Source organism: Epinephelus moara, chromosome 1, assembly GCF_006386435.1.
Source record: "Epinephelus moara isolate mb chromosome 1, YSFRI_EMoa_1.0, whole genome shotgun sequence".
NCBI classification, from domain to species: domain Eukaryota; kingdom Metazoa; phylum Chordata; class Actinopteri; order Perciformes; family Serranidae; genus Epinephelus; species Epinephelus moara.
In genome coordinates this window covers 36923978-36939597 of record NC_065506.1, presented here as the reverse complement: position 1 = coordinate 36939597, position 15620 = coordinate 36923978, and positions in this window count along the sequence as shown.

The window sequence follows — 15620 nt, the reverse complement described above, 5'->3', positions numbered from 1 at the left end:
TATAGTCTAAGATAAGAGACTTAAGATATTTAAACCAGGACCTCCGGTATTTAGATTAAGTAGCTTGTGAAAAATGTTTGTCAGATTTAGTAGCCACAGCTGTTATTTTAATGTGTCTGAAGCAAATTCAATCCACATTTAGTAAACAAAGTGTCAGATGTAAGTCAGTATAGACAGATACCCAATATTAAAGGATTTGGATAAGGGTTGGGGCCCAAAAAACTTGATCTGGTCATCCTTAAAAGTTTCTGTTCACATTCAGTGTTTCTTACCGAAACACATTGTGTGTAGCCTTGAAGCCTTACAAAGGTGTTAAAAACATTGGCTTCGTCATTGAATATTTGCAATGCCTATTATTGAAACATGAATTGCTGTTTCTTTCACCGCGTTTCCAGCAGGGATTGTGCTATCAAAAGTGTGTGTTTTGTAGTGAGCCATTGTGTGTTTCCATTGAGTATCGTGCAACCAAAAACGTGTGTTTTAAGCCATCATTGCATTTACAGCTGGGATTGTGCCACCAAAAGCAGGCATTTTCTAGTGAGCCATTGTCGGGTATCCATCGGGGTTTTGGCCACCAAAAGCGGCTGCTTTTTGAGCAAGCCATTGCTCCTTTTCCAACGAGGATTGCAATCAAAAGCAGATGTTTCCTGGCAAGCCAACACTGCATTTCCAAAGAGGTTTCGGCCACTAAAAGCAGTTATTTTTTGCTAGCTATCATAATCTGAATTTCCAGTCACAATTGTGATGCCAGAATTGTGTATTTTAAGCCTAACTATAACCAAGTGGTTTTGTGCCTAAACATAATCACACACTAACCAGAGCACTGTCAAAATGTGAAGTTTCAACATATCTGCTACATGTTAATGTACACATATCCGTGATTTGCAGAATGCATGCCATCATTTATTCTGGCGACTGGGTTGCATCAGGTGCTGGCTTAGCTGTATTTAGACTTTGCTTTGGCTTTAGCTTAATGCTAAAATGTACATGCGAACTGTCTCTCACTAGAATACAGGTGAAGTTATTAGAATTTGACTCTAATGACAAGGTACCTGTGACTGAGACCACATCGGCTGAACTATGCTGTTGTTGGGAACCGCTGCCTCCAATGTTCTCATCTCCAGTGTTCTCATCTCTTTCATCACAAGCCAGAAATAATAGCAGGCATTAATTTAATTATGGTAGAAGAGTGATATTGCAGGAGGCACATTTCTAGCGGTGGATCTTGGTGTGATCACTTCCCTCACACACTGTATCATGACCTCTGTGCCAGTTTGACTGAACAAATTGTTGTTTATAGCCAACTTCCAGAGTCTAGACTGTACACACAATATCACATTAGCGCTCACTGCTTCACAACTCTCACTTTTCAGTCTTGTACAGTATGTGATCGGCACTGGTTTTAGAATCTAGAAATACAGTGTGTGCCCTCAAAGTAGATTCAATGAAACAAAACCAGATTCTAAAAATAAACAAGGAAAGCGAATGCTCTGTGAATCACTTGTATGGAACACTTGAGTTGTGGTGTGGTTTGGAGTTGTTACAGACATACCGACAGCAGAAGAGGCCAGAGAGGGAGACACCTCCAGTCGGTCATACGGCACACACATGCACACACACTAATCAGCTGTCCTTCACTTTTGCATCTGCAATGGCAATTACTGAAAAACAATAAGCTGGCAAAAAGGACTCATGGTCGAAATTAATCTACCACAAGTGAAAGGCCAAATAAGATTCCTTCTGGGGCAGAGCTCCTTTTGGATCTATCCGAAGTCCTCCTTAATCTTCTCATAGCTACCGGCTTTAGTGGAGCCATAACCATAACACTGAGTCACTCAACTGTTCATTAGCTTCTGAGAGGAATGTCTGTGTCATGTGTTATGACAGGAGTTAACGAGTGCCAGTATTTTGTGTTTTATTTTCATAACCGTCATTACAAAGGGCTGACAAGTTCATGGACTCATGAGTGCGCACACACACGTTCACATAAGGAGTTTATATGCAAAGATTTCTCAGCACGGAGCAAAACAAATATCTTTAATCAAGTTTACATCTATTGGTTTCAACACTGAACATAATCTCAGTGGTATTTACATGTTTATTTGCATCCACAAGTTAGTCATCAGTCATGGGTGTTTGTCTAAGCTGATCATCCATGCAGTGAATCTGTATGTGTGTTTTCGTGTGTGCACATGCCGAGGCTTCTCCGCGTCCATTTGATGTAGCCATGTGGTTTTATTTTCGACAAGTAAAGCATCGCTCTCTGTGGCTTTTAGATAACAGTGCCTCTCAATCTCTGTCACGCCTCCCTCTCTGTCTCATTGTAAGGATGGATGTCTTTTTAATGGTGGAGGTGGGAGAAGTAGAGCAGAGCTGAGAACAGGAGCTGATGTTGGAGGGAGAACAAACGCATTAGCCCTGAGAATTCCTGATAGCAGCTAACTTGCCAGGAGGTTTCTCTGTCTGCCTCATGTGATTGGCCTTGAGCTTGCTAGGTGATTCGGCGATGTTCTGTCTTGTGGCATCAGCACTGTTTTTCCATCATTTCTCTTGTCTGTAATTCCACACACCTTTTTATCTCGTCACATTAATCTTGCACTGCTTAACGTCACTGGCTGAGCATTATTCTTGAAAGGTCGCAGGTCAGAGGTTCTTAGTGTTTCATAAAAGTCCTCTATCACCCGGGAAGCCAACACTTACCATAAAGGGAGGAGAGTTTTGTAGCGAGACAGAGATGGATTATCTGGGGTTGTTCGTGTGGAGAGCAGGTGTTGTCTAGAGGAAAGAGCCTGCTGGGTGTTGTCTATGTGTATGTGTTTGGGTGTGTGTGTCCAACAGAGACCCATGTGAGGCAACATGCATGCAAGAGGCCAGGCCACAGGCCAGAGGAAATAACTTTTGAGATCAGTTATGTCCTGAACTGGCCTGGTTTATAACCAAAGGTGTACTGCTGTCGTCCACTTGAGCAAAACAAACTGCGAAACCTACATGTGTTTCTGTTTACCTGTGACATCTGTTGTAGGGTATTAGTCATAAAAAGCACTTAAAACATTTACGTAACTGGCATTCTGCTTAGTAACAAAGCACGCATCGTGAAAACAGTTAACATTTTTAGTAAAATGTTAAAGCAATTACGAAATTGACACAGATAAACATTCTTCTTTTTTTTCTAGTTAGGTTTGCATAGTATTCAGATGATGTCAAATTAAAAAGTAAAAGGTGAGAAATAATCTATTGCTTTATGCATCTTAATCACATTTTTTGTTACTTAAAACTGAAACCTGTAACTATTCATTTGTTGCCTCCTTTTTCATCTATGGAGCGTAATTGTGATGGCTTTTGAACAATAAAGTAAAGGTTATTGAATTGTCATAGCAGGTTTTGAGGAAGTCCGCTATTTATTTGAGTCAGCCTTTGCGAAGACTTAAAAAATGTGTCATGTATACATAGTGTGACATGCATCAATGCCAGTGTACTGGCTCTGTTTTGAACCATGCTTTATGGCATTGTCTACCAGCACAAGTGCAACTTGACAAGCTGAGCAATGCAATGAGTGCAGCTAGTGTCAAGCCAGTTGAATATAATAATGCATGAATAAAATAAATGTGTGACTCTAGTTACCAGTCATTCCATATTCAGTATCTGGTCCTTGTTGATTTATCAGGTCCATCCAGTCCACATGCTGCTGTTTTATCAAAACAAAATGTGAAAGTTTTTCCTCAATCTTTGTTCTTCTTGCTTCCACTCTTGCTGCAAACTGTACAACGGTTATGTGGAAAGAAATATGGACTGTTTGTAGTGTTTCTTTGTAATCCAACTTTTCTGAAAGCTCCTCCATCAGTATGCTCTTCAACACATGTCGGACCTTTGGCTATTTTTGTATTTTCCTATTTGCATTGTATTTCTCTACGTTTTGCTGAAAGATATCTCTATTACAAATAATGTGTGGATATCAGCTATAAATTTCATGATTTCTGATGCAGGCTTAACTAGTCCTAATTTTAAAGTAATTTCCCCACATTAAAATAGTGTGAACAATAGTGGAAAAGGTAACTCAACTGGTTAGTTAGCAAAAGCATCTGCCAAGTGAATAAAAGCAAACATTTTATTTAGAATGAGGAGCCCTAGTCATTGGCTTTTTTTACCAAGAGTGCAAGAGGTGCAATGACCCTATCTAGAGGTCAGAGGAAAGCCCTGACATTTTGATTACAAAATAATTGGGTTTTTTTCAAATTCATGAATTTATAATGATTTATTATGATCTATTTATCCACCAAAGCCGTACAAAGTGTGTCCCTGCCTCGACAGCAGTCATAGTCTTCTTCTCGGCATGCTCAGTGTAGTTAGGTGACAGCATCACAGATCACGTTCTCCAGGAAGACCTTCAACACACTGCAGCTTTTCCTGTAGAACAGACCGGCGATACACTTCACTCCACCAAGGTGAGCCAGACGGTGGATCACAGGCTTGGTGATTCATGGTGACAGTTGGCATTCTGAGTCCTTTTCCTTCTTTGCCTCTGCCATTAAACTCTTGATTAGTCACTGTTCAATAGACCGCTTCTTCATTAAACCTTTTTTATTTTCAAGTTATTTTATTTGAGGTGTTTTATTGCCTTTTAAATGTAGGCTATATGGCTATTTAAAACATGTCCGGTAGTTGTTCTGCATAAATTCTGGAATAGCTAAATTCCGTCAAAAAAGAGTTTAGCTAAAACCCTGGAGAAGATGCTATCTCATGTCATGTAGTGATTAATAGAGGTTAATCCAGATTAGCCCTCTTGCCTCAGTGATCATCCACCCCCCTAAAAAAGATTTCAGCCTTGCACCCCTAGTCTTTCTGGCATGCTTTTTCCATTAGCAAAAGAGGACATTGTTCCTGTATTTGGGAAGATGACATGCTGAAAGGATGAAAACACTGAATAAACAGTCCTGGCCAAATAGAGGGATAGCATGAGTTTACAGATTAGTCCTTCCCACAGGGTGGAGGGGTCTGTTTCACAATGTGCTTTCACTCAGCCCATATCTTGAGTTGCGTGAGAGATTTCCATATCTCACACACTCTTGTAAATCACAATTGAACAGTAGTAACTCAAAGAATGAACTCCAAACACGTCTGCTTTCAATTTGGGCCCAGGGGTCCTGCCAAGGCTGGGGCAGACTCAGAGACCACCCCTCAGCGTAGATTTACTGGCCTCATCACCTCCTAGGACTGCAGGAACGCCTGCCCTGCTCCCGTCACAGACAGACACACACCTCACACCTATACAGCAGGGGGTGGGTGAGGTTTAGAAAGGTGTGTGGTAGGGGGAGTTGGGGGGCTTCACATGGTGGAATATTTAGACCCCACAGAAACACACATTGATGGTATGTATTTAGAAAACTGCACACAAAAGTTGAAAAAGGTTCAGTATGCAGTTTATTTTTCTTTATTTCATGTCTTACACAAAATTATTAATATTTTTCATTACATTTGTAGATTTTTAGACTAGAAGTTGTAATACATTTAATTTTCTGCTGTATCATGTGACTAAAAAAATCAGTTCTTGGTTGCACTGTGCATGTTCCAAAATGCTGGCTATAGCTGATCTTTAAAATTACACAATTCATGTAAGTCAAAGAGTTATATTCTCTCTCCGGCCTGATGCTGGCCTTACTCAGCAATTGGACACACCAGTTGACATTCTGGAGATTAAATACTCCCCAGTTTACTGACTGTGTGATCCTGTAACATGGAATGCATGCATGAATCAGTTTCAGAGCTCTTAAATACAGTCTCTGCTGTGTGACTTCTCTGTGGTCACACCACTCACCTGTACTTAAGACTGTGGTTGCTCAAAGGTCATAGCTGGGAAGATTACAGTGATGTTGCAAAACCTGCAGAGGTTGAAGAAGGCTGTCTGTTGAATCCAACTCACTGTGGAGCTTTGTGTGACAGTGTGGGTTGCCATATCCCGTGAGGGTGGTCTTGCAATTGCGGTGTGTACAAACAGTTAGCACAGTGTTCTGTTAGGGCCTCTTTAAAAGGGCAGGATGAAAGTTTGGGTGCAGAAAAACATGCAGATGATTGTGTCACAAATGGCCATTTGATGTGCATCAGCAGGATGTGTAAACAGGACAACATCAAAATCATCTTTTTGTTAGCGTTGTCAAGTCAATCAGATGACTAGTTGAAGAACTTTGAACGAGACAGTAGCACTAATGGTCTTACCCAGCTCACTTCAAGGGAAGAATGTAAAAAAAGTTATGATGCAATAACTATTTCGCAGATATGTGTTTGCTGAGCTATTAACCCTTAGAAACTGTGCTTATATAGGCTTAGTTTTGTATTGAACTGAGTAAAACAGTTTGAACCAACAGAGGACCAAGCTTACTTATAACAATTCAGCATTTCAAACAGTGATGCAAATGCTTACAGATGTGAACTTGCTGTGTACATATTGGAATGAGGATGCGATTGCTTAAAGAACGGACCAACTACATAGTCAGTGACTTCACATCTTTGAGTTGAGCTGTAAAAGTACAAATGTTTTTCTACTGCCATGCTGTTGGATGTTTTTGTTGTTGGTACTGTTTTTTTCCTGCTTTATTATAGATGGACCCTGGTGGAGTCTTGAACAAGCCTGAGATCTCATGCTTCAACATCCACACTTTGACATGAATTCATAGAAAATAGCCCCATCTGTTCAGTGATTGCATACTCATTAAGGACCTCACAGGGATAATGTATCATTGATCTAATTTAGTCATTGGCTGTTTACATAGCAAATTCCAAAGCAGTGAAAGATATCACCAAGTCGTTATAATATTTACTGAAAAGCTGGGGGAAGCAGTTTCGTGTTGGCATGACTGGGCAAAAACCCCATAATAAACTTAGAGCATATTGTAATTCAAGTGGACTGAGTGAAAACAAGACATCTGCACCTCCTCTGTTTTCAGGCTTAAGAAAATATAGCCAGTGACAGGAGACTTTGGCTAATCACGGGTCATTTCAGAGCGATGGCATTCCTATCGGCTATTCTAGAAATACAGATGCACATCCCTTTGGTGAAAACCTGACTCAATGGTGGTGAGTCCTGCAGAGAAGGTAGCTAGTCCAGCATTGGCAACAACTGCCTAAACTGCAGAGCAACCCAAAAAAGGAAGATGGATTTAATGAATAGAGACTCTATAAAAGAGTCTGACAATAAACAAAATGTGTCAATACGGCAAACTGTTTTAGAGATGGAGATAAAAAGTTGCTATAAATAGATTAAGCCTTCTGCCCACCCGAGCCAAAGACACCTTGCCAGGAGGAGAGCAGGCCGCAGCAGGCCCAGCTCTGGCAAACAGGGCGGCCCTGACTCCCCACTGGATCGCCAATCTTTCTGCTGCTGCTATTACACAAGTCAGACCCGACAATGCCACTGGCCAACAGCCGCTATAACACCTGACGCTGATGGATCTGGCCAAATTCAAGCCCCTATAGCCACCAACCGAGAGTCGGTCTGTATAGCTGCTGATCGCTCTCCTCCTGGCAATGCAGTCCACAGCAGCAGGGAGAAAACAGAGGGACCGTGTGGTGGTGAGCTCACAAATTCTGGTCTCATTTGTGGTCTGATAAACAGAGAGAGCAGGGCAGGGACACACTGAGCAAATGCACTGTGGGCAACTCTACAATGAACTAAGATTAAATAAATCAATGTATAGGAAACACTGGGTTACTGTATGAAGCACGTGGACCGTGGTTGCCTGGTGGGAGGGGCTCAGGACAGAGGGGGGGAAGCTGCTGAATTCTGCCTTATTTTGTTTGTTTTTTCTGCCTACCCCAGCTTTAATTTCACTTTCTCAGTTGTCCAGTAGTAACACAATGGTGGAATCCTGGCTTGCTCGACAAGTCTAGGGCAGAAACCACAACAATTGTAAGACTAGAAAAAAGAAGGCTGGTTGAGTAAACATAGTTCTGTGGTCTGGTGGAACCACACACCAAGGCCGTGTGGGATGTGAGGAAGGATTGTTAAAGCATCCAGAATAATGCATGTGAGATTATGAACACCACTGTGTTTACTGATCCAGAGATACCCTATAACAGCTTCATCATTGCATGTGGAGGTTTCACAAGTATGTATGTTAACACATTTCTTGGAGCATTTCCCTCTCTTTAAAACTAATGGCTGGTTTCTCCATAGTTGACTGTATTACATAAAGACAAGCAGTAATAAAACAAACTCACGCTCTGTCTGTACGGCCATTGAAGGATGGGAGTCTCACATGAAAAAGCATGACAGAATTTTCTAAGAACCTGAATAATCAGCTTACATTGGAGCTAAGTAGGAACAGAGGGTGGTGGACTCGTGTTTGCTTTCCATTTTCAGCTCTGGCACAGATTCAGGCCACCTTGAAGAATCTGAAAACCATTATCCAGGACTGTTGGTCAAAAGTGCAGACTGTATAGGATATCACAGCGCTGTGCCTCACAGAGAGACAGAGTGATGAGGATGAAGATGGAGGGGGAGAGAGAGGAGAATGGGGAAGGGAGGTATCATGGATGAGATATCGTGCGAAAGGGGGAGAAATTGAGACTAACAGAAGTTCAACACGCCTTCCTGCGTAGACATCTCAATTACAGCCAGCTCGACATGTCATTCATGTGGATGTGTTTGGTTTCACAGAAACAAAGGCATCCTCACAAAGTGATGTAATTCAGAGCGGCCGTCTGTCCATCTGAAGTTACCTTCATGGTTGTCTGACACACTACCTTTTGCATGCAACAGCAGATTAGTCGACAGGCCTGCAGACAGGCTTTTCCCCCCTATTGTCTCTTCCACACGAACCAACTGAACATGCATAAAGAGGGGTCACGCACATGAAGACAACATCAATCGCTCTCTCGTATGGCTCTGAGCGAGCTGCTGACGGATGCCTTTTAAAGGGAGCTGGTAATAAAGATAGGTGTGTGTAAATGTAGGTCTGTGAGTGTGACCTGATGTGTGTTTCTTTAATGTGCATTGTAGTTGGTTTGGCTTCATAAATGTGTTTATCTACGTGTGATTGTATCTGGGAAACCAGGTCATATGTGTCATTGTGACCTTGTCAGTCATCTGATCCCTTTGCTGTAGAGCTATTAACACTTTTATATATTAACCTTAAGTGATATCAGTGGAAATCAAGAATTTAAGGCAGCAAAACTGACGGTCCACACAGCATTTACTAGGTTAAGATAATATTACAGCTCTGCAAATGTTATGTGGGTTTGACAGGTTGGTTTTTTTTTCTGAACTTGTTTCTTCAAGGCCCCAGCTGGAAAACTGAGGCATAATGGCGAGTAAAAAGAAAATGAGTAGGCTGAGGTAATGACTCACATCAGAGTATATAAAGTCAGGTTTCATTGTCTTTTTCTTTATTTGAATTTGAAGTAACAGTCGTAGTAAGGTTGACCCAGATGCAGCACACTGACATCAATGCAGGTGATGGTTTACCAGTTTATTGCAAGGTTTACTACTGATGGAGATGGGATGAGTGCTGCAGCTCAACAGGAAGAAGGAACCGCTGTAGCTCAGTAGGAACAGAGGTTGGCCTGGCTGCCAACTGGGGACCTGGAAAAATGTGTAGGTCGCATCACTGATTGGGAACCAGGAGCAGGTGGCAGCTCTGAGGAGCTGAGTAGCTAAGTCTCTCTGGCACCTTGCCATGTCCTCTCTTAAGGACTCCATGGTAACCCAAGTGAGTTCCCTCAGCGTGGCTCCTTAACCTGTCCGGGCAAATCCCAGAGTGTCCATGGAATAGGGAGTCAGAACAGGAAGGTGGTTGCATCGGGACAGTGGGGCATTGGACTGGCCACAATAGCACAGCAAAGCAGCGGGCAATCAGGACAGGAAGGCTGCAGACTCAGGAACCTCATGCTAATTGACTGGATAGCAGGTTGGTTGTAAGCAGACCGGAAGTTAGAAGATGCAGAAACAGGCTCAAAAGAAGTGGACTGAGGTGAAGAATAGAGGCTAGCAGACTGGAGTGAAAGCTGGTTGTTAGCAGATCAGAGTGAAAGCTGGTTCTAGCATATTGGGAAGCAGGCTAGAGGTTAGTAGACAGGGGTGCTGACTGGATGTTAGTTGACTTGGAATCATGCTGGAGGTCAGAAGACAGGGGTGGGAATAAGGCTAGCCGACTGAGAAGCAGGCTGAGAAGGCGCTCTAGCGTGCAAGTTCTACCTGTAAAATGCCACCATCCAGGCAAATTCACTGCCCAAAATCAATCCAAGAGAAGGGCAGCCTGTGTGGGTGTGTGTCTGCTTGGTCCATGTTGGCCAGATTGTTCTGTTATGGCTGTAGTAAGGTAGACCCAAACACATGACAGACCAACAGGAGCCCACTGTTAGTCAATGATCTGATACTGAGTGGGAGAAGAGCTTGGAGAGTTGATTGTAATCAGATGTGTGGTGAGCTGATGAGCTGATTGAAAGCAGGTGAGCTGGAAGGCATGGTCCAGGTGAGCAGCAAGACAGTACCAAGACACACACACGCCCACAGAGAGTCAACCCAGGGACATGTAAGACACAGAAGAAGTGGGGAACACAGGGAAACACTAAGGGAGACACGGGTTACAGCCGTGACAGATCATCATTAGCTTCCACCAAGTGGTTGCTGGCGGTTTTGAGGCCCACACAGAAAAATGATAAAAATGTAAATAAACATCAATTCAAACAAATTGAAACAAGAAAAATAAACATAAGAAAATAAGAAGTTTGATGCAAATGAAAAACTAAACAATAAAATAGCACATTAAAAACAAAACATACTGTTGAAAACCGCAAATAATAACAAACAAAACTACGTCTACATTAGATTATCTACTTTGTTTCAGTGTCTAGGAAAATATCGACTTCTGATCTGTCTTATGCGGGAAAGTCTTACAGAGTTTTGATCACATATGTATTTGTGGACGTGGCGCTACCAGATGACCTTTTCTCACTTATACACATGTATACAAAAATATATGTATAAGACTTTTCACAAAAGAAGAATGGCTACATCACCAAGATACAATAGCTGTGAAATAATCAATAATTCTAGGAGCACAGGTATTTTCATGTCAGGTTTTTTAGTCATTTTCTTTAAGATCAGCAGAAAGTGATTTTGACATGGAAGAAAATCCTATAAATGTCTAAATATCTAAAACAATATAGCCTACAGCTGAGTAATTTGTACAAAACTGGCAGATACTTTACAGCATAACAGTGGTATGCTGTTCAAATTGTAAATCATACAGTTCAGTGCTGGTCAGTTTAGTCTTGTCTCTTTGTGTTAGCTTTAATAATGGATTATTCCTGAATGTTTCCAATTTCAATTGATTATATTCTCTGGAAGTCCTCTGGTACTCAAGGATATTGTCCAAGTATTCTCCAGAGAGGAGGAAAGGAGCCCAGGTTGATTTTAAGAGGCAAATTATCCCCCTTTAATGATAGGAGAGCGGGCCGATATCTTTTAAAATATTAGATCATTAAATGAGATCATCTTAAAGTAATCATCCCTTGACAGCAATCATGACAGATCCTCAGCGGTCTACCTCCGACTCTCACGCTAACACGCTGATGTCATTTAAAGCCTCCTCTTCTAAAAGGGATTGTTGTTTGTGGACACTTTGACAATAATAGACTTTCATCACGTTATGCTGCATTGGAGAACAAACAGGTATTGAAATCAGAGGAGACAAGTAGATGATGTGACTTAATCAAGTGATTCGATGCCATAAAAAAGAAACTTCACATTGCATTTGACAAGTGATGATCCCCTCCCTCACGAAAAAAGCAAGTGCAAAGCTGCAATATGTTTTCATTCTTTTTTTTTGTTCATCGTCTGACCACCTGCAACTTGCACATGTCATGCTAGTGCCAGTTAAGACATAAAGTAAATGAAATCCAGACCTGTGCTTTGGGGTCTAGTGAGTTGTAAGGGGGACGTGTAATGGGAAAGCAGCACACTCCCTCTGCACTGTACACAACAGTCATTAGGCAACCCATCTGCTCAATGCTTGCATGCTAAGCTGTAATTTTCAGGCTCTGGTGTGTGTGTGTCTGTGTTTCTGTGTGTGCGGGAGTGTGTGTGAGAGGCCAGCGGTGGCGGGCTCGGAGCAGAAGAGATGCTTGTGCATGTGTATCTATTGTGTGTGTGTGTGCCTGCTATTATCTGGATGTCATCATAACCACAGAAATCAGGGCCTGATAGTATCTTCCCCACCCCCCTCCTCCTATCCCCAGCCAGAGTCACGAGAGCCGAGGGTCTCCTTTGACCACACACACACACATACACACTCACACTAACACATAGACACTGCATCATGCTTCCACATTTTGTAGGTAAACATCTCCAGATTGGTGAAGCGGGATGGAATTCCCGCCTTTGTGGGAAATGTGCCCAGAACCATTTGTAAACCCTCTTCTCTGCCGCCTCTTAACTCTTTACAGATTGTAAAACTCTGGATTTCTATCATAGGTTACTGCACGGAGGTTCTCGACCCTTCTTTCTGTGGGTCGAGAAAGACCCCCCCCAAAAAAATGCAGTCACGCAAAAAACTCAATATATATTTATCTTTCTCGGGCTGAAACCTCACAGGTTTGGTCGCATGTCATCATTTCCATGGTATTTTGAGAACATACGCACACTACGCTATAGCCTGTTGCTTCTGTGTAAATATGTGGTTAGCAGACTTCAACATAGCATAGACAGTTTACATGTAGACAACACTGTGAATGATATAGATTTACTGTATTGTGTTGTATGTTACGCATTAAGCCCATGACTTTACTCCAGGGGGAAAGTGTTTGCCTGTTTCCCCTTTACAAGCTTAAGAGTCTACAATCACATGGAAGCGTTGGCAGTCGGCCAGCCTTTACTGTGGACATGGCTAAACCTGAGCCATATGCCTCATCTCAGTCTGTAATACATTGTGTAATAACATTTGTTTTATTATACTTAGCACGAATCTTGTGCTCATAAATCTGAAATGTTGTGGCAGTCGAGTTTGGGTTCATAAAAACGGCTGCACGCAAAGTGTCATTCGATGCAGTGTTGGCTCTAATATCCTAAACACTAGCCCCAGCCTAAGCCCCAAAACATACCATGGTCGCGGTTTCAGCTCTGGTCTCACTTCACCATGTGCCATGTACTTTTGTCAGGTTTTTTAGGCCCAGACACACCAAACTGACGTCAAAGAACTAGTGGCAACAAAGGCCGACTGTTTCTTTGCCTCATGTCGCCTGCGTCACAAAGTTGCACATGAACATATAGCAAAGACTACAGCATGTAGCCAACTGGCATGTACGTTCTGCACTAGCATGAGAGGAAAAACTCTCCATACAGAAGTCTGTATTCATTATTACGAAAAGGGAAACCGGAGACCGACAGGACAGATACAAGATGCTAGTTAGCGAGTTTGCACATTAATGAAACAACCTGATGTAGAAAGAACAAAGGATATTTACCGTGTGCTAGGAAACAATAACACGAAAGAGTACAAACCATTTCTGCTAAAAAGCTCAATGGCTAAAAAAATGATCTTACCTAATATAACAAGTTTGTTTTGATCTCACGCCCTCTTAACATCAGTGGTTTGTTTGCTTTCCTCACCTCTGTTTCTCTTCTCACGCACTGAGCTGAACAGCCAATCAGAGTGATTTTATTCACTGACAGGCTCCGATAGATCCAATGCCAATTCAACTCGCTGTATTGGCTAAAAAAAAGTCTGATAATGGCCGACTAGTGCCAACAGTGCTGGACACACCACAAAACTAGAGCAACAGATGCTCACCGACAGCCAGACATTGACTGACGGCCGAACATTGGCTTGGAGTGTCAGGGCCCTAAGCCTTTAGAATGACCTTACTCATACGGGACTACAGAAGAAGAAAGCCACTGATTGCTGAACTGGTATTTGTCTTTCTCATCCCCCTCCTTATTGGATTGCTTAAATGTTGCAAATGTGGTTTTAATGTTGGTTTAGTCATGCGTCTTGTTAAATGTCCCTGTTTTCTGGGATCTGTGACGATTGGACTTATTTATACAAGTTGATATTTGCCAGAGTGTTGACAGCTATGTGTGTCACCTCCACAGAAGGTCCTTATCTTGTACCAGCAGAGATTTCATCAAGTGTGGGAAATGGAAGATCACAGTGGAGCATCCGTCTCTGGGGAGATTGTGCAACAGGGCCAGACACAACTTACATCAGAGCACTGATGCACCAGCTAACAGTCAGGAAGACACATGCATGGACACTTGTTGTCTCAAACGTAAACAAGGATGGGGACAATGAATGGCGATCAATCCACACTATGATCAAGACGTTTTCCTCCCACTTAAATGCCCTCTGCCTTTCCTAGAACTGTAATTTGTTGACATTTAACATTGAGGGCACTCAGAGACAGATAAGGTACATCAAAGTAATCTCTCAGCAAGGACCCTGGGTCCATGCAATGGAAAGTTACTATTTGTGACTGACTGGAAAATCTCACATGCCTCCCTGGTAGTAGACCACCGGTCTAAGCTCACAATATGGGCGACTCACTCGCAGAGGAATAAACAAAGTAGATCCTAATGGATGAATGTGAGGGCTTTTATTTGATCCGGGGAATGCTCATAGACTTTAGCCTTAGACATAACAAGGTCAGACACGCATGGGGCTATAACAGACTCCCTGTCATATATACAATGTGTATTCAGTCACTGCAATGTCTGTGTTATTGCAAATTAACTGCACTCGTAAACTTTGGTTTTTATACTTGTCAACAACATTTTGGGGCTTTTTATTGCTTTGTCCTTTTAAGATCATTCCTTCTCATTCAGCTTAAGCTGGGCTCAGACTACAGGAGTTTTAAAATCCTAACTGATTTAGAAATCTGGTTACATCATGCAAATAAGGAGAAACTTCACAGATGTTTTCTCTCTAGTCTCAAACATGCACACATGACAAGATTTGAAAATTATGGCACATCACACACTACAGGATATTATTAATATTATCGTGCCAGAGGAAGCATGAATACACCACATGATTTCATGGGAAAGCACATTTAAACAACATGGAGACTGACGTGGTGTGACAAAATGCTATAATGTTAACAATGCTTTGCAGTGAGAAAAACAAAGGCAAACGGGGTAAACAAGTCTGGATGAGACAATGTTTGGGGAGATGCCGTCAGCACGGGTTGTCTGTTGTCTTGAGCAAGGACTGAAGAAGGGCTTGAATGCTCCGTACTGACGTGATCATAACCGTAATCATCTAGATTTTAATCCTAAATATCAAACATGTTTGAAATTATTGGGAAGGCCCCGATGACTCCTTGAGGAGTTTAGGAGGTTTCAGAATGGATCTGTAAGCGTCTCACATTACCAGATAATTTGGGCTGAACATTGGTACCAACCAAAGTCCAACACCAGATTTCTCATCAGATTGTCGGCAGGGTTGAGTCATGGATAAATCAGCCCAAAAGTCCTGTAGTTTGAGCCTGGCGTCAGAACGCTTCATCTGTTGCAAAAGTAATGCAGGTTGAATCCTCGATGAATTTTATTTTGGGGGATTCCCGCAATAGCAAAGCTGCGTCTTACTGATATTGCGTGGTCACATAGAAGCCACAGTGTATTGATACTCAGT